Source organism: Eurosta solidaginis, chromosome 2 (assembly GCF_040869045.1).
Source record: "Eurosta solidaginis isolate ZX-2024a chromosome 2, ASM4086904v1, whole genome shotgun sequence".
Lineage (NCBI taxonomy): Eukaryota > Metazoa > Arthropoda > Insecta > Diptera > Tephritidae > Eurosta > Eurosta solidaginis.
The window spans coordinates 113,735,707-113,758,418 of NC_090320.1; the positions used below are offsets into that span (position 1 = coordinate 113,735,707).

Genomic DNA, 22,712 nt, shown 5'->3' on the forward strand with positions numbered 1-22,712 from the left:
AACCCAACATTTAGTCTTATCGACATAATCGTCTCGCAGCCTCACACGTACATTAAATGGACCTGCATAATCTAGCCCGCAGTGAAGAAATGGTTTACCTGCATGCACCCTTTCAGCTGGTAGGTCTGCGATCAACTGTTGTTCGAGCTTATAGTTGTATCGCACACATACAACACACCCACGTAAGTATTTTCTGAACTCATCTCCCAAACGTGGAATCCAGTACTTTTGCCGAATAAAATGTGTCATTACTTGCACTGCCCCATGCTTAGTTTGTCTGTGCGCATAATCAGCTATGAAGTAAGCCAATCTGGAACCTCTTGCCACAATTACTTGATGCTTTGCTTCATATCCAAGGTTCGCCTCATTCAATCGACCTCCTACCCTCAAAAGCCCGCTTTTATCCAAAATTGGTCGTAGTGATTCCAACTTACTATGTTCCGGTAACCTGTGCTCCTTTTTTAATAATACCAATCCTCTGTGAAAATATTTCTCCTGCAAATTTCTCAGTAAGTACTCCATTGCCCACAATTTTTCTTGCTCACTTGGTAAATCTACCTTCAATTTCATGCCCCTTAATCTGCGCCTCTTCGCTGACTTTCTTATCCTATCACGAGTCGTCAATTTTGTCTTGACTATATCTATAAATCGCCTTACATATGCCAATACATTCAAAACTCCTTCTAGCCTGCTTTTATATTTTGTGATTGGAACAAGCTCACCACTTCCCCCCATTTTTGGCACAAAAATATCCATCTCCTCATAACATACATTTACAATGTGCACCTTAATTTCTGCTTGCCCATCCTTATTATTTTTTGATTTAGCCTGTTCAAACTTCTCAGGTGGCCACTGTGTCTTACGAAAAGATAGCCACTCTGGGCCCTCCAACCAAAATCGATTATCAACCAACTCACCGGGTTCTAATCCTCGACTTAATAAGTCCGCTGGATTATCTTCCGAACCCACATGTTTCCAACTCTTTGCCACAGTATTATCCTGAATTGCTGATAGCGATTAGCTACAAATGTTTTCAAATCTCTGGGCATTTTTTCCAACCAGTGCAGTACAATCAGAGAATCTGTCCACAATGTATAATTAATCTCGCCCCAATTCATTGCTCTTTTAACCTCAACGACCAGTCTAGCCAATAACTCACATGCCGGCAATTCCAACCTGGGAATAGTCATCTTCTTTACTGGAGCTACTCTTGTTTTTAATATTATTAATCTACATTTAAAATTCCCATTTGCTTCCTTCATTCTAGCATAAACAACTGCACCATAGGCTGATTCTGATGCATCAGAAAAGCCACATAATTCAACGTTCTCAGACATCCCAGTACCGAGCCATCTTGGAATTCTAAAATTTTCAAGTTTTTTCATCTCGCCCCAATATTTTCTGAATCTCATTTCTAATTCAGATGGTAGCTCTTCATCCCATTCTACCATCAAGCGCCGATGATGTCATACCATACGTCACAACAGTTAGCCAATATTCCTTCAATGGTTCTTCTCTGCTCTCGCGCCAAAATATTCGTTGCATATCCCATTGATTTCTAGCAATCTTAACTTGTCTAAACATCATCTTTATACCTGCACTAAATGCAAATCGGTGCTGCCTAAAACCGCATTATGATCTCGCTCAGATCTCTTTGTAATTTTCCACCTAGCAATTGAATTTCATTAAGAGAAATACCTTTGTTAGTTCGGCAGCTTGCATCAAAAACTACCCGAAACTTTTTCGTCACACAATGGGGCGGGATGTAATATGTCAACTCATTTTGCCCTACATGCTTATCAACCATTTTTATATGCCCTAACTCCTCATATTCTCTCATAAATTCAACATATTTCGCTGTAATCTCTGGCTCCTTTTCCAAACGCTTTTCTAAATATAGAAATCTGCGGAGTGCAATTTCTTTGGAACTGCCAATCTCTGTGACCTCCTTTAGGGGTATGGTTACCACGAACCTACCATCCCTATCTCTATAATATGTATCTAAGAAGATTTTCTCAACTTTCTCTTCTTCTTCTGTTCGCATTGAATTCTCATTAATCTGATCCATTTCCCAAAACTTTGTTATTAATGTGTTTAGCTCTCTATTATCTTTGTAATTTACTGCTAATACTAGCTCACCGGTCTCATCATCAAGGCTTTGTGCATATTCGCCGAATACAACTATGCCCAACATTGTATCCATCAATGCTATTCCTTTTATACCATCGCGAACTATCTTGGTAACAATTCTCGCAACAAAACTAGCCCCAGCAACATATGAGTACTTCTTGATTCCCAGTATTCTGGATCAGCTAACCTAATGCCCAACGAGTCATGTATAGGACCCAACCCTGAACCAGGTGGAGGGAGTAAGGGACACCACTGGCTCTCTTTAGGTAAAACCCAAAACTCTGCATCGATTTGATCTCCTGATGGATACCAAGGCATAATCAACACTATAGCCTTCTTGTTCACTTGGAACGGCTCTGCTTCAATACCAACCATCTTTTTAGTAATTGGTTTCGTGTGTATGCCATACCTCTGTTGTAATACAAAGGTAATCAAATTTATCTGCGCTCCAGTATCCAGTAATGCACGAACCGGCCCAAATTTAATGCCGTTTACGACAACCAGCACCATTGCTGTTGGCAACAATGCCCTTGCTTCTTCTTTCCCCTTATTGAAATTCATCAAATATTGTTCACAAGACAAATCAATTTTATTTCTATTCATAGTATTATTGACTACTGCATTTTTATTTTCTTTTTCTATTTTAAGTTTTTTCTCGCTTGGCCCCAGCTCCGCGTCATCTCGACCGCTCACTTTATCTTGCGCTCTCTTGCCCTCTTTTTGCGTCTTAATTGTACGCTTTCTCGCCTCAGTTGATTGTCAATCCAATTTTTGTTTCGACTTGGATACATAGCGCTGAATGTTGTTTACATGCCTTTTTGGTTCCCTGTTTGGACACAATGCGCTGTTGTGCTTGGGCCTACCAGGGCACTTCCAACACTCTGCCTGGTAGCAATTGTTAGCACCATGGCCCCTTTTAAACAGTTTGGACAGAGATTTCTCCTATGAATAAAATCTTTCCTGGCCCTCAAGTTAAGTGCCATGAATTCTGGGCAATGGTATAGCATGTGATTTTCATTGCACACCTCACATAATAGTACCCTATTCTTTGCGCCCGATGTTGATGCGCTAACTCTAGCCCCTCTTTCATTTGCACAATAATTCTTCGTTTTCGTACTTGAAGCTGGAATTACCACTGCCGATTCAATTTTCCTGCGATTGTCTGAAGAGTTTGCTAGCGCCAATGCCTGCTTGTCCAAGAATGATAGCATTTCATCAACTTTTGGCGTATCACTCTTCCTTGCGAGCTCCCATTGTCTTGCTGTTTCATTGTCCAAACTTTCAAGCAACATGTGCACCATAAAGAAATCCCAGTGCTCTACTGGTAGCCCCTGTGCCTGGAGTTGACGACGCACGTCATGGGTAACATTAGACATGCGCCGCAAGTCGTTCTCCTTTATCTGTCCCTTGAGTTCCGGAAGCCGAATAAAATTTCTTAAATGCTCGCGTCCTATCAAGTAGCTTTGGTCGTACATCTGATTCAGCCGCTTCCAGGCGTGAATATAATTATTAAAATTAAATGGCCATTGACCAAACGTTAATTTTGCTCTACCAACCAGTGAATTAGTCGGGTACAAAAATTTAAATGACGGGTCTATCTTGTCATTGTCATGCACAGCCGCCCGGAACAGATCGGGAAAACTTGTCCATTTGACCAATGCCCTATCAAACTCGCCCCATGTATTTTTAATGTCGTTTTATTGGACAGGCATTTGCACCTGCCCGTTAATTGCTTGCAAATTTTTGTATAGCCCCTCATCTTGCTTCATCTTGTCTAGCTCCGTCTGCATTTTGGCATGCGCCTCAAAATACATCGTTTCCACAACTGCCATATTCTGCTTACAGAAGTGGTATAGCGCTTCCTCATCCACATCCTCAATTACAGCTGCATACTCTTCATGATATGCCTGCCATGCTAGCCGTAGTGAGGTAATTCGCACCTTGATCTCGCCCAATGACACTTGAGTGAAATCAGTGTCATTAGCAAACTCTAGTGCACGCTGGATTGTAGCTGCATAGGATTTCAATTTCTTTTGAGATGCCATGTCTATATATGAAACATAAAGAAAGGAAACAAAACAAACAAAATAATATGTTTGAATATGGTATTAATAATATTGAAGTCTCGCACACAATGTGCAACTATGTTATCACCACTTATTATTTTCTTTCATTTAACAAGCGCCTAATGATGGTTATCACCAAGCCCTCAATCAATCATCTTGACTCGCCAACTGACATTTGATTCAAGCGCTTGCACCAATGCTCCCGGCTTGCATATATGTTTGAAAAATTCTAGCTCACCTTAACCGTGCTCATCCATCACTAGTGCCAACTCAAACATGCAATTGCCGAAAGACTTTAAACACCTGCAGGTACGCTAGCCCACTTAGTACACATGCACTACTATAAAATCTTGCCCCGAGCTCATCTTTTATTTATGCATAAAATATTTTTTATTTAAGCCCCCAATAACAGCTCAACTTATCTCACCATTCAAATTTATCTCATGCTATCCCCTTTTTTCTTTTTTTCAACGGTTTTCTTTTAAAAACTTTATCACCATTAAAGTGGTACATACAAATATCTGCTCTTACGCACATCCAAGCACACAAACATTCAAACACAAAAATCCAAATAAGCAAACATTTAAGCACACAATTTTATTTAGTATGTCGCATGCAATCTTATTCATTTATATTTGCTGTTTTCGAAAAATGTATTCTGGTATCATGCACTATTTTTCACACCAAACACACATGCATATCCATATATATATATATACATAAATACGTACATACATGTACACTCATGTCTAGCACACCAAACTTACATGCTTCAATTTTATTGCATGATACAAGAATCTTCTTTCACTAAATTTTCCACATTGCCACCTAAGACTTGTCCGACAAAAAACAACAAAAGCAACCTCACTACAATATATGTAAAATCTTAGCAGGCACCTTGTACCTACTATGTAAACAAATTACACTTTTTTTTTTTTCGAATGCACAAGAAAGGAAAGCGATATCAAGAAGAAGAAAAACACGCAATACGCTGCAGTTGAATCTCGAACAAGCCCATGTCACACAAATTCCATTAGCACAACAGCATCAAGACTTCACCAAATTGAGACTATTCTCTTTTTTATGCACACCCTCTTTTTACATATGTACTCTAAACCGATGCGCACAACATATTTTTCTCAGCACTCATAATATATGTAAATACCAATACATTATTTACTCGCGCCCTTATGACAAATCGCAATAACCTTACACAAGCGCCCCTTTGTAGCTTTACATATATACGCTAAACTGATGCGCACAGCATATTTTTCCCAACACTCATAATATATGTAAATACTAATACATTATTTACTCGCGCCCTTGTGACAAATCGCAATAACCTTACACAAGCGCCCCTTTGTAGCTTTACATATATACGCTAAACCGATGCGCACAGCATATTTTTCCCAACACTCATAATATATGTAAAGACAAATGCCCTTCTTTTTATACTCAGTTGAGCAGAGCTCACAGAGTATATTAACTTTGATTGGATAACGGTTGGTTGTACAGGTATAAAGGAATCGAGATAGATATAGACTTCCATATATCAAAATCATCAGTATCGAAAAAAAATTTGATTAAGCCATGTCCGTCCGTCTGTTCGTTAACACGATAACTTTAGTAAATTTTGAGATATCTTGACGAAATTTGGTGCGTAGATTCCTGGGCGCTCATCTCAGATCGCTATTCAAAATGAACGATATCGGAATATAACCACGCCCACTTTTTCGATATCGAAAATTTCGAAAAATCGAAAAATTGCGATATGTCATTACCAAAGAGGGATAAAGCGATGAAACTTGGTAGGTGCGTTGAAGTTATGACGCAGAATAGAAAATAAGTAAAATTTGGGACAATGGGCGTGGCACCGCCCACTTTTAAAAGAAGGTAATTTAGAAGTTTTGCAAGCTGTAATTTGGCAGTCGTTGAAGATATCATCATGAAATTTGGCAGGAACGTTACTCCTATTACTATATGTATGCTTAACAAAAATTTGCAAAATCGGAGAACGACCACGCCCACTTTAAAAAAAATTTTTTTTAAAGTGAAATTTTTACAAAAAATTTAATATCTTTACAGTATATAAGTAAATTATGTCAAAATTCAACTCCAGTAATGATATGGTGCAACAAAATACAAAAATAAAAGAAAATTTCAAAATGGGCGTGGCTCCGCCCTTTTTCATTTGATTTGTCTAGGATACATTTAATGCCATAAGTCGAAAAAAAATTTACCAATCCTTGTGAAACTTGGTAGAGGCTTAGATTCTAGGACGATAACTGTTTTCTGTGAATAAGGGCGAAATCGGTTGAAGCCACGCCCAGTTTTTATACACAGTCCACCGTCTGTCCTTCCGCTCGGCCATTAACACGATAACTTGAGCAAAAATCGATATATCTTTACTAAACTCAGTTCACATAATTATCTGAACTCACTTTCTATTGGCATAAAAAATGGCCGAAATCTGACTATGACCACGCCCACTTTTTCGATATCGAAAATTACGAAAAATGGAAAAAGTGCCATAATTCTATACCATATACGAAAAAGGGTTGAAACATGGTATTTGGATTGGTTTATTGACGCAAAATATAACTTTAGAAAAAAACTTTGTAAAATAGGTGTGACACCAACCATATTAAGTAAAAGAAAATGAAAAAGTTCTGCAGGGCGAAATCAAAAGCCCTTGGAATCATGGCAGGAATACTGTTCGAGGTATTACATATATAAATAAATTAGCGGTACCCCACAGATGATGTTCTGGGTCACCCTGGTCCACATTTTGGTCGATATCTCGAAAACGCCTTCACATATACAACTACCACCACTCCCTTTTAATTTGACACCCATATTGTACAAACACATTATAGAGCCACCCCTGGTCCACCTTTATGGCGATATCTCGAAAAGGCGTCCACCCATAGAACTAAGGCCCACCCACTTTTAAAATACTCATTATCACCTTTCGTTTGATACCCATAATGTACAAACGCATTCTAGAGTCAACCCTGGTCCACCTTTATAACGATATCCCGAAAAGGCGTCCACCTATAGAATTAAGGCCCACTCCATTTTAAAATACTCGTTAACACCTTTCATTTGATACCCATATCGTAAAAAAATTCTAGTCACCCCTGGTCCACCTTTATGGCGATATCTTGAAAAGGTGTCCACCTATAGAACTAAGGCCCACTCCCTTTTAAAATACTCATTAACACCTTTCATTTGATACCCATATCGTACAAACAAATTCTAGAGTCATCCCTGGTCCACCTTTATGGCGATATCTCGAAAAGGCGTCCACCCATAGAACTAAGGCCCACCCACTTTTAAAATACTCATTAACACCTTTCACTTGATACCCATATCGTACAAATTAATTCTATAGTCACCCCTGGTCAACCTTTATGGCGATATCTCGAAAAGGCGTCCACCTATAGAACTAAGGCCCACTCCCTTTTAAAATACTCATTAACATTTTTCGTTTGATACCCATATTGTAAAAACGCATTCTAGAGTCATCCCTGGTCCACCTTTATGGCGATATCTCGAAAATGCGTCCACCCATAGAACTAAGGCGCACCCACTTTTAAAATACGCATTAACACCTTTCATTTGATACCCATATCGTACAAATTAATTCTAGAGTCACCCCTGGTCCACCTTTATGGCAATATCTCGAAAAGGCGTCCACCCATAGAACTAAGACCCACTCCCTTTTAAAATACTCATTAACACCTTTTATTTGGTACCCATATCGTACAAACTAACTCTAGAGTCACCCCTGGTCCACCTTTATAACGATATCCGGAAAAGGCGTTCACCTATAGAACTAAGGCCCACTCCCTTTTAAAATACTCATTACACATTTCATTTGATACCCACATCGTCCAAACAAATTCTAGAGTCACCCCTGGTCCACCTTTATGGCAATATCTCGAAAAGGCGTCAACCTATAGAACTAAGGCCCACTCCCTTTTAAAACACTCATTAACACCTTTCGTTTGATACCCTCATTGTACAAACGCATGGTCCACCTTTATAACGATATCCCGAAAATGCGTCCACCTATAGAACTAAGGCCCACTCCCTTTTAAAATGCTTGTTAACACTTTTCATTTGATACCCATATCGTACAAATAAATTCCAGAGTCACCCCTGGTCCACCTTATGGCGATATTTCGAAAAGGCGCCCACCTATAGAACTAAGCCCCACTCCCTTTTAAAATACTCATTAACACCTTTCATTTGATACCCATATCGTACAAACAAATTCTAGAATCAGCCCTGGTCCACGTTTATGGCGATATCTCGAAAAGGTGTCCACCTATAAAACTATGGCCCACTCGCTCTTAAAATACTCATTAATACCTTTCATTTGATACGCATCTCATACAAACACATTCCAGGGTTACCCGAGGTTCATTTTCCTACATGGTGATTTTCCCTTATTTTGTCTCCATAGCTCTCAACTGAGTATGTAATGTTCGGTTACACCTGAACTTAGCCTTCCTTACTTGTTTTTTTTTTTCTTTTTATCTATATTTCAAACCGTTGCGCACAATATGTATTTTATTTTTATTTTTTAATGCTCCAATGCAATATTTACTTGCGCACTCGAGACAAATCTCAGCATGCTTATACATACGCCCCGTTATAACCTTACATATACATTCTTGCCCGACATGCGCACTGCGTATTATTTCCCCACGCTCACAATATATGTACACCTCAATATTATCTACTCGCGCAAAAATTCCCCACTATGATTATACATTTTATTATATTTTTTACATACGCAAGTTTCCAATTTATCTTTTTAAATTCTACCGAATTTTCTCAGTGGACTGTAGATAATTTATTTAACTATTATTTTAACGCTCACCTTTTTATTTATTTATTTATTATTTAAAGTCGACGACAAACTATGGTCGACTGCATAATATAAAAGATATATAAATATACAACTCAAAAGATAAAATTTAAGATATATCGAGCTTTCAACAATGTTATATTACAAACAAAGAAATATTAATGAACATTACTATTTAATTTCAGAATATAATAATAATAAGAAATATGAGCAGAAATAAGATCTTATGCCGAAATCTTATACTGGCGGAATGCATCAGATTCCGCTCAGCATGACTTCGGAATGCAGTGGATTCCAATCTCCCTGTTGGAATGCAACAAGATTCCAATCAGCATGTCATGGGAATCCGGCAGTGCTAAGAGTAGTGTAATGAGGATACGCCATCACAAGGCATAAAAAAGTAACATGACCTGTGTTGTTGGAATGCACCGGATTCCAATCAGCTCGATGCCTGACCCATAAGATTATACTGCCGGAATGCATACGATTCCGGTCAGTGACTCTTGAAAAAGCATGTTTTTTACGTTGTTGGAATGCACTAGATTCCAATCAACACAGTACTGTCTTGTTCCTTCTTAATGAGACATGTTGATAAATGTTCCTCCATCCTTAAGCGAGATAGTTCCTGTTTTTTATCGAAGGAATAAAATGCCGGCAAATTAAATTAGCTTGTATCTCTTAAATTAGATAGGCAAGTATTGCATTACGTATAGTGGCAAAAGTACGTTCAAGACTGATGCAGCTATACAAGTCATTGTAGTGCGCGCACCAGATAAGAAGAGGATTATTTTTAGCAAAGTTTCGTCGACAAAGGGGTAAATAGAAAGGAACGTAGTGTCTGGATACTCTAGGGGGAACCGCAAAAAACAAGCGGCTGAGGAGGTCCGCGGAATCAATTTCTCCAATAATGAGCTTATGGATGAACAATACCCCCAGTAATATTCTCCGATTTTCCAGAGTGGGTAAGTTAATAAGAAGACTTCTACTTCTGTATGGAGGAAGGTGGAGACTTGAGTCCCAATTAAGGCCGCGCAATGCAAATATCAAAAATTGCTTTTGAACTGACTCAAGACGCTTTATATGCTTTTGAGAAACAGGGGACCAAACGCATGAGCAATACTCGAGTATTGGACGAACCAGCGATGTGTAAAGAACCTTAGTGAGGTACGGATCATCGAACTCTTTAGCCCATCTTTTAACAAATCCAAGTAAACCCAACGCTTTGTTGGCTATAGATGAAATATGCATGTTAAAATTCAATTTCGGATCAAAAAGGACACCTAGATCATTTGCAATAGATATACGCTCCAAAGGCGTACCATCTATTACATAAGATTTCAATGCTGGCTTCACTCGGTGAAATGTCATATGCTTACATTTAGAGCAATTTAAAGCTAATAAATTTGTTGTGCACCAACATTGGAACGAGTCCAAGTCGGCCTGAAGAAGATCCAAGGAACTCAAATCGGTAGGACAGTAAGTGTAGCAAAGTTTTACATCATCCGCATACATTATAGTATGGGAATATAATATTGTCTGTGGCAAGTCATTAATGAAAAGGGCAAAGAGCAAAGGGCCTAGATGACTTCCCTGGGGTACGCCAGAGGAAACTCCGAACGATTCCGACAGATTGCACTTGAACAGGACTTTTTGGGTCCGGTTAGAAAGATAGCTTTTCAGCCACATTAATAGGTGAAACGGAAAGCCCAGTAAATCAAGCTTATGAATAAGCAACTCGTGGTTGACGGTATCAAATGCTTTGCTGAAGTCCGTGTAGATGACATCCGTTTGCTTGTTCGCTAAAAATCCTTCCATAACTATAGAGGTGAATACAAGCAAATTTGTAGTGGTTGACCTTTGACGAATAAAACCGTGTTGGCATGGAGATAAAAGACTAGAACACTGATATTGCAGTTGATTGGTGACAATCTGTTCAAAGACTTTAGGAATGACTGAAAGTTTAGCAATACCCCTGTAGTTTTCAACTTTTGACCTACTACCTTTTTTATGCAGGGGTATAATAAAAGACTGTTTCCAAAGTGCCGGGAATGACGCAGATCCCAGAGATAGCTCAAATAATTTTAAAATAGGCTCATACATGTTTTCGGCGCAGTACCTAAGCACGCAGCTAGGAACACCGTCCGTTATTGTTGGAGCTAAAAATACCGGTGGACGTGTAGGATGAATTGGGGAGTCCAGCGAAATCAACATTGGTGACGTAGAACAAACAGCCGCAAAGATACCACTATTAGTTCGTGCATCGTTTAATTTGCCAGAGATCGTCTCACTGGAAGTCTCGACACAACCTTGTGGAGATTCTTGTGGAGATTTCTGAGCTGCATTGTTCATAACGTCTTTGGTTAGCCTGTTCGTATTAGTCAACGCGGTTGAAGGGACATTCGTAGGAGGACAGCTTTGCCCCTGACTCGAAGACAAGTTGGAGTCATTGTTGGGCATACATTTCTTTCATTTTGGGGATTCAGATATCACTTTCAATTTTTTAAAGTAAGCCTCCATCGGTTTGAATCTTTCGTTAAGGTCACGAAACCCAATAAAAATGTTGTGGAACTTTTTCTGAGTTTGCCTCATAAAAGCTCGCATGTCATTTTCTACGGAACGACAATCATGACATGTCCAGTTCAGTCCAATTTTGCTGGATATTAGGTCAACCACCCGACCACCTATGTGAGAGAAACCGGCACAGATAACATGAGCCATATTATCACAGAGCCAACAACAAACATAAGTATCACCACGGGAAATTTTCTTTTGATTGGTGCACTTCTTGACACAGCAATCCAACATAATTGCAAAGTTAAACAAACCCAAAAGAAAAATAGGCAAAAGAAACTATAAGTATAAGATAAATTGAACAGCTGTTCAAAAATTATGGGCAAGAGTTATTTTGGAGCACTGGATGCAAATCGCAAGACAGCGTATAGCTAGCAGCGAACACAACACAAAGCAAAAAGGGCACACAATGACTTGCTAATAGCAGCTACCAACAAAAAGGTATGCAGTTATCACAAATTTTTGTGAAAATCTATGATAAATGAACACACAGACTGAATGTTTAAATTGCACAAAAAGCCACTATGTATATTGCACTGTGTAAAGATTTAATACGAAATTAAACTTTTAAACTGTTTTCTATTCTATGAATAAATATTTATGAAAGATAAAACTTGTTTACAAAGTAAAAAGAATAACAATTCGAAGAGCGATCAAAAACACGTCCGCGCACGGCAAGGTTACCAGATCACAATTTAAAAATTTTCCAAAAAATTTCAGTTTCAATATATTTAATTAATGAATTTTTATCAAATTTTTGTTTTTGCTTTTACGCGTATACTTTTTGATCGCTTGAATGCTTAAACACTTTTGACCAGCAGCCGTTTTAATTACGCAGCAAAAAAAAACTTCCTTCACTCAACTGGTCTTGATCCGACTCGACACGGACCATAATGTTTCATACTTACTACCACATGTGTGAGTGTGTGCAACCGCACTCATCTTATATGAAATAAAACGCACATAGCTAAAGGGAAAAAGGCCAAAGGCCAAAGAAACCCTTTTTATTATACACAAAATCTTGCACTCAGCACACATTGTTATTTCTGTATACTTATATAATAATATCTTCACGCACAAAACTACTATTTTGTACAGACAGCCGTTCTGTCAACCTGCTTGCACCGCGTTCAATTCCTATCTAAACTAAACTGATTGATTCGCTCAACTTGAATCGTTATTCAATTCTAATGCGCAATAGTTTCGATCATGGCAAGCCATGACATGTTCCACTCCAACGTATATTTAAAAACGGTAAATTTATTCGGACAGGCGCATTCTCCCCTGTGCGACATTTATGACGCACAGTGAGAAAATGCCCCTGTACGAAACACTGTGTGAGTTCCAGCAGCATCGGCCAAAATATATCCCCTAGGACATAGTTCGGCAAATTTACGGAATCCAACTTTTAAATCAGGATAAATATTTTTAAATTCGACATAAGCTTCTTTCAGATTGCACAAGACCAATCGTTTCTGAATTTTTGACTTTTTTCCATCCATTTGTGTTACAGATACACGCAATCGTTCTGCCCAGGCATAAGTCGACTAATATCATTTGACCTATAAAAATTTTGGACTACGGAAATATCATTTTCGGAAATCTTCCTTCCTGATATTTTTTGAGTTGGGTGGGAACCAAATCCAAACAAATTTGGGGTTTTTTCGCATGAGAAGCTAACTTATAAGTTGTATTAAACACCCCTATTGCAAGTGTCGATCAGCAGTAGAATAGAAATTTGCCGACCGAGTCGATTGTCTTTTATTTTCGTATTGTGTAACTTGATCGAAAAAAATTTGTACCATTGTGAATAACTCGCTGCAAAAAGACGAGAAAGAAGAAAACTCGCTGAATTGCAATCAGCTGTTTACAATTTGTGTACATTTTTACCGTGTTTGGTAAAACCAAAATAATAAAACACTTTAAAAATAAATTTAAATTAGATATTTTATAATAAATATTATAAATGGATTGTGTTGAGCTGTGATTAAGTGATAGCGAGGAAGATGAAGATGCACGTACAAGGCTAATAGAGCTGGCAAGGGAAAGACGCAAGTTGAGGGATTCGTCGAATCCTTTGGAAATGGAAGATCACATGTAACTATTTGGATTTAATTTGTCGTAAAGTTAAACATTTATTAAAGCTTCCATTTATACAAATTTTTGAAAAATTTTCGTTTACCGAAAGCTGCATTTGCGGGTTTGCTGGCATTGCTAGATGCCTAACTACAACCTGGTGTTAGAAAGACATCTATCCCAACAATTTTAAAGCCTGCAGCAACTTTACGGTTCTGCGCTCACGGATCATACCAGCTAAGTGTAGGCAATGACTTTAGTATAGGATTCGGCTAATTTACAGTATCCCTAGTTTTTTTTCTTCGTTTTATTTTTCAAATCCGTTCACACCTACAAAGAAATGTTCAGTATTTTGTTTATGAAAGCTATATACAAATTTGTTTACCTTTAACCACTTTTCACAGGAACGCATCCGTGGTCCCAAGTTATTGAGCTCAGCCGTTATCAATTCCGATCTTGATTTTCCCTGGGCTTTCCCACACACGCCTTTGCCTAAATGAGGATTTTCTTGCATTAGCTGCACTAGTCTTACGATTTGCCATTTATTGCTTACAACTTTTGACCAGCAATTAAAATAACCACTTTTTACTATTTATGTTTACATTTTTTACTTTTATTCAAATTTTTTTACTTTTTTTCTTCCATTTTTCAGTTTTTTCAGTTTTTTCTATCACATAAACGCTTCAACGGCTACAAAATGGCTGTAGGAAGACAATCGATCAAAAGAGTATTCACAGTCGATAAATGAGCGAGCGATCGACATTCGCAATAGGGGTGATAATCGATAATCGCTTAATAGTCGATTATCTATTCTCAGTCGACATTCGCAATAGGGGTGAAATTCTTTTTGGAGTTTGTATGCTGTCCAACTTGGTGGAGAAATTGTGAACCAAAAAATCTTTTCTGAATAATTCGATATGGGTTGAAACTTTTTCTTTACAGATAAAAGCATTTCCAAGCCGTCATCTCCTCCTGTATACACTTCACTATCTTCATCAGAACTTATATTTGGTGATGGATTTACTTCGGAACCTGTTTTTACATTGGAAAATCATTCAATGGACTTTTAATAATACTATTGCTAACCTCTTTAGATGGTACAGCATCTTTTAGAATTTTAATCCTGCAGCAAAAGCAGACACATTCCCCCAAATTGGGTAGTTTTTTTAATAGTTCTGGCGTGGATTTACCTACATTTTTTTGAACCCAGTTGTGATTAGGCAAATCAAATGGATTACAACAAAATTTTTTATTTGGCATTTTTGGGAATCAGAATATGTATATATGTACGATAGTTTGTAAGAAATACAGCGTACAGCTTTGGAGAAGAACCTTTTCTTGTACGAATCAAATAGCAAATGACTATGAAATGCAAACAATTTTCATAAGGTAATAAATAAAGGAAGTTCACAAAATCAATGACTACTGCGATAGAATAAAAAAAAATAACTGAAGTGCATGTTCCCGTTATTAATAAGTGGAATTAATTACATATGGCGTTATTAAACAGCTGATTTGTTAATTTTTTTTATTTACATTAGTTATAAAATGTGATGTTTGTCAAACTGCGGAGAATTTTAAACGCGTGTATATGCATGTGTGTCGTAATTTTGATAGAATTACCCCAAATTCGCATTATATATTAATTAACGGCCTTATTCATAGAAAATAAAATAGGTTTGACCACTCTTTTTTATTTTCTATGAATAAGAAGGTAAATATATATGTAGAAAACATCTGTTAACAATATGGATGCAATTTCGAAGTGTTATATAGTGTAACAATTTTTGTATCACAAACTTACTGTGCGTAAAAATCATAGATTTATTCAAAATACAATTTTCAAATTTTTTTTCTCGAAAACAAAAAAACATTCTTTTAAATTTGAAGGGTAGGTTAATTTTATTTTTCAATCATATTATTTTTCTAAACATACAATTTTTTTATAAACTTCAATAATTTTAAAGACTTTTTGTAGTAAAAGATTTTTTTCTAAAATTAATAGTTTAAAAGATATTTTAACTCAAAGAAAAGCTTTCATAAATTTTCAACTGTCAATAAAATCCAAAATATTCAAAGTTAAAAAAAAATATTTTCACACACTATTCTGGACGTCAAATACTACATAATTTGAAGAAAATTGGAGAGGTCGACCCATCTTTTCACATGGAATGGCTCCAGTGCTTGTTTTTCAGACGTTAATTCGAAAAGGGTATTTATTGGCCAACTTGCGGGGTCTTCTAAGAGGAACTATGAGCCAGAGGAACTATGGGCCAGAAAACCATATCGAGTTCTGTATTTCATCCACGTTAAAACCCCGAGACACTTGATCCGCAGGATTTTTTTAGTTGGCACATGCCTCCATGAAGCACTTTGAGTCAACTTTTGAATCTCGGACACTCTATTTGCAACGAAAGTTTGCAACGTTGATGGATGTGTTTTTAACCAATGCAAAACTATTTCGGAGTCTGTCCGGAATGATATGCTGCCAATAGGTCGATTCAATATTGGCGCAATGCGGGACCATAACTTGGCCAAAAGATGCGCTGCCATGAGCTGTAAACTAGGAAGAGACTTAGTTTTCAGCGGAGCAACCCTGGATTTTGCAGTTAGTAGAATGCATTTAACGTCGTTAGCGAATTGGCTTCGAATGTAAATACAACAACCATACGCCCTTATTGAGGCGTTGGCGAAGCCATGTATTTGACAATTAGCACTCGAATTAGTATAAACAAACCGAGGAATGCTGACTGACGACAACTGCAACAAATTCACTTTAAAATTCTGCCAACTGCTGTTGAGATACAACGCAATGGACACATCCCAATCTAGTTTCTTAGACCACAGCTCTTGCAATAAGATTTTAGCTGAGGTCACTAGTAGGGCCAGCAAACCCAGAGGATCAAAGAGTTGGACAGATACCGATAAAATATTTCGTTTTGTAGCTCGTAACTCATCAAATGTATCATCCAATCTAAACCAAAATAAGTCGTCTTTTGGCGACCAGTGAATTCCCAGCGTTTTAGTGGAGTCTGAGTCGTTGAAACTTAACGATTTTTCCAGACTCTGACTATCGAAAAAACTTGGGTGGTTGGAGAACCACTTAGCTAACTGGAATCCTGCCGAATTTAAGGCGTCAGTTACCTCACAGCGAATTCTGTCGAGGGATTCAAAATTTTCAGATCCGGTTAACAGATCATCAACGTAAAAATCGGTACGTATTACCTTGGCACTGAGTGGATATTCTTGTGCATTCATATCACTTAGCATCTGCAAACACCGTGTTGCGAGAAATGGAGCTGGAGCAGTGCCATAGGTAACGGTGTTTAAACGAAAAATTTTCAGAAGCTCCGATGGATGCTTTCTGCACACTATTAATTGAAAATTTCTATCATTTTCATTTATGAGAACTTGGCGATACATCTTAGTGATGTCCGCTGTAATAGCATACTTATGCATTCGAAAGCGAAGTAGCGTCGAAAAAAGTTCTTCTTGAATGGTCGGTCCAACCATCAAAATGTCATTCAACGCAATTTGTGTTGACGTCCGACTCGACGCATCGAAAACAACGCGGAGTTTCGTCGACGTACTTTGTGGTCTTAAGACACACTGATGCGGAATGAAATAGTGGGCTTCACTCGGGATTTTGTTATCAGTGGTTCTCATGTGGCCCAATGCCAAGTACTCTTCCATGAAGTCCAGATACATTTGACGAAGTTCTGGATCTTTCAACGTACGTCTCTCCAGCACCTGAAACCGCCGATCTGCGGTTTCAAATGACTGACCCAACGCAAAATGGTCAGTTTTGAACGGAAATCTTACTTTAAGCCGTCCCGACGGTGAGACTTCAGTAGTCTTAACGAAGTAGTCTTCGCATTTAATTTGTTCGGCAGTAAACTTTGTAGCCTGTGATTCCGAAGGGATTTCTTCCATTGCCCAGAATCTTTGGACAATTTCATCAAATGCTTCGGAATCATCTTCGGTTTGAATAACGCACTGCTAGCTTCGGAGTGTTCACTTTGGTGGGAGATGTATTTGCCTGAAATAAACCAACCCAAAAGTGTTTTTTGAAGCGACGGAAACCTTAGGTCAGTTTTAATCTGACCAACCGACAAAAGATCGAAAAATGTTTCGGCTCCCAACAATAGATCGACTTTTGAGGATTTATGGAACCCAGGATTGCCTAATTCAACATTAGCTGGAAATTTCCAACCTGTGGTGTTAACAGCCCGATCTGGGTGATTTGCCGAAATCGCTCCCATTACCCAAAAATCTGCGAGAAACTCGAAATTGTTAACTCGGGATTTTATGACTGCACTAACTTTGGACCGAACCTTTTGGGATGCATTACCAATCCCGATAACATTTAATGTTGCCTTCTCTCGCCGAATTCGCAGCCTTTGTGCCAGCTCTTCAGTCATGAAATTTACTTGTGACCCTGAGTCAAGTAACGTACGAGCTGACACATAATCACCGGAGCAAGTTTTCACCTTGACCACTGCTGTTGCTAACATAACGCGATCAGGCACGCTCACTGTGTGCATAGCTTATGAGGTCGAAAATTCTGGTATTTTTTCGGGTATTGGTGTAACATGGTGTGATGTGACCGGTTACAAACTCGACACCGTTCTAGTTGGCATTTAGAAACCGTATGTCCCTTGCGCAAGCAATTTATACACAATGGGACCGATTTCGTGAAATCGAATCTCTGCTGAGGAGAGAGAGTTTTGAATTTAGGGCAGCTGGTTAAGAAGTGGTCCTTGGAGTTGCAGTCGAAACAAGTTGTTGGCTTAGCTTTCGCAGCCACAAAGGATGACTTTGGCTTTTCAGCACTCTTGTTGGTTTTCCTTTGGATATCGTGCGACTTTGACGATGTCGAAGTTTCTTCAGACGAGAGGTGCTGGTGTCTCTTATCGAGAGCCGATTCGCCCTCACTCCACAGCGGAAGCTTGTCGTAGTCAAGTTGCTCCACCCATTTAGACCGCGTCGTGGGATCAACCTTCGACATTTCTAAATGTATCAACATCGCATTGAAAATATTTGTATCATCACCCAAAGACAACAGGGAGTCATAGACAGCTGATACGGTGTCGATCATGGACCGCAGCGAAAGCGACGATGGCTTTTGGATTTTCGGAAGCTCAAACAGTTTCGAAACTGTGTTCAAAAATATGAGACATTTATTGTCATATACCTTTTTCAGGCTTGCCAGCGCCTTCGGATAATTTTCTTCCGTCATTTGGAAGGCCTTCACCGTTCCTAACGCTTCACCAGACAAGCACGAAACTAAATGTGTGAGTTTTTCAATGTCAGAAAGCGCTGGGTTATTATGAACGAGGTTCTCAAACAATCTCATACAATTTTTTAACTCCGAATACTGCCCTCGAAACTTGGGCAGCGACATTTTCGGAAGTCTTGAGCTGTGAGGCGCTGTGAAGGAGGTGTCAGAAGCTTTTGTTTTGTTGCTCTCTGACAATATCGATTTTAACATCGCCTTGGTTCCAACAATTAAATTTTCAAGGCTGTCACGAGTGTCATCATCTTCATCGATCTCTTCTATTTCGGACTGACACGCTAGGAGCTTTTCGCTGCAACTATTCAGCATTTCGAGTGGACACTCAACTTCTGACGGATCTGATGAGAGTGACTGATTATGAATTCCCGTTTTAATTCGAGCTATGCTTCTTTTTAAAATCGTCCTTTGTCTTTTTAAGGAAGTAGCGTCTTCCACCTGGCCTAGCTGATTCTCACTTTTACTCATTTTGATTCGCTATGTACAGTAACTTTGTACAAATTTATAGTTTGGAAGTTTCCAACGCGGCAATACGAAAACGAAAAAAAAATTGCTGAAACTTCACCAGAACTATCGAAAAAAAGGCGCAAATCAAGAAATAAGCGTATAATTCCTTAATTCGGAAAACTAGACGCGATTTCGAAAGTTTTAAGGGCCTAACCATGAGCAGAATTATGGTCAATGATTTAACCAAACACTTAAAGCTGTATAGATTTCGAAAAATATTTGACAGAATGGTAATCGGAACCTTGTCGGAAATTGTACGAGGTAATTTTTCACTAAACAATCCCGAAATCTTGTTTCACGAAATTTGTTTATAAGCAATTTAATTTCAAAGTGAATACAACAGATGCCAAAGTTAAAGCTTGTTGGGTGATCTTCGCAGCAATTTAACAAAACCAACAACCTCAACAGCTTTTAATTGTTCGCACTCAATACCTGTTCTTTAAGGACTGGTTCGTTTCCAGCTTCGACTTCCCTTTTGCAGAGTATACAGCTGCAATTCATTCCTGGCCAGAAATCCCTAAGTGGTCAAATATTTGATCAGGAGGGTTATCGGGTACAGGCGGCAGTATTTTCGTATGTGTACAGCACAGTTTATTGCGCAAATAGCCTTTCAATAAACCTTTTTCTTCACATAGAGCTTTTTGGTGGTAAGTGTAGAACTTCTTTTTGCCCTTTTACTTAGATATAGTAACGCACTTGTGGGTAAGTCTTAATAAAATTAATTTTTTGTATCTTTTCAGGTTTTTCACACTGGCACTACTATTATTTTGCGGGCTACTGTAAGTTTACAAGCGCTGGTTCCACAGGTAAATTCTTCACTATTTGCTTTATTTTGAAACACTTCTAAACTAAATATTATTTTTAAATATTTTTTGTGTGTATGTATTTTTAATTTTTTAACACTGTTTTAAGTGTTTGTTGTGTTTTAATCTTTAGGTTGATATAAATATTTTTAATAAAGGTAAGTATTTTTAACCATTATTTTATATTTAATTATCAAAGTAAGTATTTAATGGTTTTAAAAACTCTTTTAAACTTTTTAAAATTTTAAGCTTTTTTTGTTTATTTTCAGCCACTGCACTGCACTATCAATTTATGTATGTATTTTGTTTTTGCACACGTGATCGCGACAGGCAATTAATTGTTCAAATAAATTACTTCGATATTTGTTGTTTTTGATATAGTTATCATAAAAATTTTGATTTATTTAATTGTTTTGTTTAAGTATTTGTTTGTAGTTGTACGCACGTTTTTAATTTAACGCTTTTGCACTTTGTTTAAAAACTAGGTCATTAGCCAGCAAAACCAAATTATTATTGGTTTCTTAATTAAGCACTCACTTGCACTTGTGACAATTTTAATAGTGTATTAAATTTTTTAAAATTTTTAATATACAATATGTCCCTGCTCGGGCGCCATGAAAATTTACTAAGATTTTTTAGTAAGAAACTTTACTTTCGCCAAGTAAGTATTTTATCTTCACTAGGTAAATACAAAAGTATATTAAATTCGCACCAAGAAAAAACACCGCCGTTGTCGATTACTAATTGACTGTAACTTTTATAATATTTTCTTAAATCTAATTTACAGTTTGTCAACTTCCAATTCCAATAAGCGGTAAGTTCTTCGCCTGGACCTATGACCTTACGTATGTGTGTATTTGTACAAGGGAGCGTGGACAAGTCGCGCTTGTTAGGGAACAAGTGCAGTATACGGACAATGCTGATATAAAAAGCGAAAAATTGAGATCGATAGGTATTAATAAAAGAAACATAACGATATATTTTTTTTGTTGGGCAAACAACAACAACAAAAGTTATTAAAGGTCAAAGTTCATAATAAGCTTTTTTTTAAATCTAAATTATTTCTAAAGTATTGAACCGATTATCAACGTCGTTGGATAGGTATTTCCAATACCTTTCATTTGATGTATATCTTAAGTATATAACTGCAAAGAATTTCCTGAAATAATAATTTTTTTAATTTAATTGCTGTATTAAATATATGAAAATATAGTTTGGTAGATGGGAAATAATTTAAGCTTTCATTTAAAATTATATATAATATCCTTAGTCCCATCAATGCAATACCAACTGTCCTGTTCCTGGTATACCAAAACTTAATTTTGGGCAAATTAACAGTAATTCTGCGCAGAACACCTGGTATTTGTTTCCTTTATGTGCATAACACCTTTCCGAGTTGGCGGCCTTCGGCCGCCCTTATTTAAATAACCCTGGACTACGCCATGCCAAGTCCGGGTGGTTGCCTGAACCGTGGCAACATACCACGGTACGCACTCTTTTGCGCGTTTTTAGGTACAGCCTAATAAAATTACCACAACCATGTTTTGAAAATGGCAATAAGGCCATACTGGCTTTATTTCCATTAGCAATTGGAAATAAGACCATATGACTTTATTTCTCAAACTGATTGGAAATAAAGCCCTATGGCGTTATTGCGTATGGCTTTATTGCACCCCACCGTCGTCCACAGTATTTCTGCGCAGAATACTTTCATACATACATAGCCCCTTAAAAAATAAGTATTTATTTTGTAACTTACGTTTAACTCACGCCGACATATCGACCTCATAATCATCTTCATCTTCCTCCTCTACAAGTCGTGGGTTGAATGGGTTGTAAAGGTTCCCAGCCATTTTAAAAAATGTTGTTAAAAATCAATATTAGTAGCTTTGCAATGCCGTAGAAAAATAAATTTTGCCAAATAGCCGCAAAAGAATTGCTTTTTGCGGTGGAATTGGGGTATAAAGACCTTGGAATGCCTCCATAACCCTTCGATCGTATTTGTATGCTGGCCAGTTTCGGGGTCTTTAAAGTTGAGCGAGTGGTTCACTTTAAAATGTACATAACACTCATCCTGTAAGCAATCATATGCCTGTAAACGATATACATAAATGTATATTTATAAATGAATGAAATATATAATTATCAAATCAACGAACCTTCCAGAAATCGGACACAACTATGCTACCGGGTTAAATCCATTCTTTTATGATTTGCAGCAAAGTATCTTTGTCCCTTTTCTCCACAGGTACCATAAAACATCGGTTAGTTCCCCTCTCCACCCCACCGAACACCCATTGCCCTTCTACACGATGACCGCGGTGGTACTTCCGACGACCAAACTTACTTTCGCCGATTTCAACAATCACCCCGTCCCCGCTAATCTT

General features: G+C 37.8%; 1 long non-coding RNA gene across 2 annotated transcripts in view; it reads left to right on the top strand.

Moving 5' to 3' along the window:
- Window positions 1-15,053, top strand: part of LOC137240163 (uncharacterized) — a 34,436-nt gene extending 19,383 nt beyond the window's left edge. Inside the window, exons 3-4 of one of the 2 annotated variants that reach the window (XR_010949616.1) lie at window positions 14,375-14,606; window positions 14,665-15,053. This is a non-coding gene — a long non-coding RNA (uncharacterized lncRNA). Of the gene's footprint in view, window positions 1-14,374 lie in introns of both variants that reach the window. The other variant, XR_010949615.1, reaches the window with a different exon arrangement.
- Window positions 15,054-22,712: the final 7,659 nt, after the last annotated feature.